The following is a 1,932-nucleotide window of genomic DNA, read 5'->3' as shown; positions in this document are numbered from 1 at the left end:
AAAAAAAAAAAAAAGAAATAAGGCAAGTGCCACTGGGACCTGACGCCTTCCCGAGTCCATGTCCCTTCTGCCTTTCCAACGGGTGCTCCTGTCAGACTGGCCATGGAGGATAACGTGTTCCATGGACGATACTCTGTTCCAGTTGAAATTTATCATTAAGCAGCTGAAGAAACTGGCAGAGAAGGCAGAAAAGCACTCCTAGGCCAACTAGGCCAAAGTGAAGAAGGCCCTTCAGCAGAAAAATGTAGAGTGCACCTGCCTATGCCAAGAACAAGAAGAACATTCGCAAGAAGAACAGCAGTGTCGCCAGGCGCGGTGGCTCACGCCTGTAATCCTAGCACTTTGGGAGGCCGAGGTGGATGGATCACCTGAGGTCAGGAGTTCAAGACCAGCCTGGCCGTCATGGTGAAACCCCATCTTGAAAAAAAAAAAAAGAACAGCAGCATGAACCGGCTCTGTGTGGCATCCCGCCTGGACACTGGCCTCTAAGGTGTACACAGCTGTGACCATGAAGGCGGTGACCAAGAACATGGTGTGGGTGACCAAAGCCCTGGACAACGCCCTGAACACCATGGACCCGTAGAAGGCTTCTGGAGTGATGGACAGGTTTGAGCAGCAAGTGGCCATGCACACGCGAGTGATGGAGGATTCCATGAGCCCCGCCACCACACTGACCATGCCTCAGGAGCAGGCGGACAGCCCCATTGTGCAGAGGAGAATGGCCTGGAGGTCCTGGACCAGCTCAGCCAGTTGTCCAGGGCTGCCTCTGCTGGGGCGAGAGCTCCGTGTGAAGCCAGGAAGAACAGCTGTCACCAGCGTTGGCCGCCCTGAGGAATGAGCCACACCCTGCCGCCGCACTGCCTCCTCTGCTCTGTGATGTGCCGCAAGGTTCCTGGCCCCTCCCCACTGACTCTTGCTTTCTGTTGACCCTGCAGAGCTGCAGCTGGCAGCCACTGCCACCCAGCTCCTCTCACCTGCCTGGCCTGGGAGGCCTTGGAATTGTTCTTGTTTTCTTAGGTTGGGCGGTGGGTCTGTGTCCTGGTGTCGAGTAGAGGTGACTTCTGTGACTCTGGGGCCAACAGCTGGGAGGTCAGCAGGCTCTCTTCTGCCCTCTGTGGAGTTAATGGAGTCTGGCCAGTGGGTGCCATGTAAACTTTTGCCCAACACTGCAGGGACCTTCAGACTCCGTGAGAGCAGACATGCTGTTCACTGTCAGCCAGTGGGGGTCAGGGCTGTCCTGTTCTCCAGGCAGCTCCTGGAGGAGGCCTCTCCACACCCCCTGCCCCCACCACCAATGGGCAGGAGGTCCCACCATGTGAATGGACACAGCCTGAAGAGGCACCAGTGGCCTGGGTGTGCTAGGGAACATCGGGTGCCACCCAACACTGTCTTGGTGGCATTTACAGATGATGAACCTCCTCATCCTCCTCCTCCTCCATCATTCCAGGGGTGGGGTCTGGGCTGCTCCTGACAGCTGGCTGAGCCTCCCTGGGCCTCCTTCCCTCAGCTCCCCTGGTTCATAAAGTTGCCCAGTCCATGGGGATGGTAACTTGCCCAGCTCCAAATCCAGGAGTGCCCAGCCTGGGGTCCTCATCCTTGCCCAGCTGCCACCTCTGGAGGTGCCTTGGGCTATGTGGACTGTGCTGTTGTGTCCTCTCGGCAGGGGTCTGTCCCTGCACTGACCAGCATGGAGTGTGTGTGGGGGGCCTCGGTGATGCTGCCTGGGTGTCTCTCCCTTAAATAACTAGGTGCCTCCCCGATTGCACCCCGTCCTGACTTCCCAATGTGGAAGCCAGAGTGGATGGTGAAGGGAGCTTGGGAGAGTCGCCTTCAGCTGGGCCAGTGGCTCTGTTAGGAAAACCTGTGCTGTGGCCACACGGGCGCCACCAGCAGCAGCTCACCAGAAGGACTCGGAGAGGGGGATGCTGAGAG

General features: G+C 57.9%; 1 pseudogene; it reads left to right on the top strand.

Moving 5' to 3' along the window:
• Window positions 1–121: 121 nt before the first annotated feature.
• On the top strand, window positions 122–1,482 carry LOC108308612 (annotated as a pseudogene).
• The last annotated feature ends 450 nt before the right edge of the window (window positions 1,483–1,932 follow it).

Source organism: Cebus imitator, unplaced genomic scaffold, assembly GCF_001604975.1.
Source record: "Cebus imitator isolate Cc_AM_T3 unplaced genomic scaffold, Cebus_imitator-1.0 Scaffold87, whole genome shotgun sequence".
Classification (NCBI taxonomy): Eukaryota; Metazoa; Chordata; class Mammalia; order Primates; family Cebidae; genus Cebus; species Cebus imitator.
The sequence above is the reverse complement of the archived record's forward strand: the minus strand, read 5'-3'. Positions and strand labels throughout refer to the sequence as shown.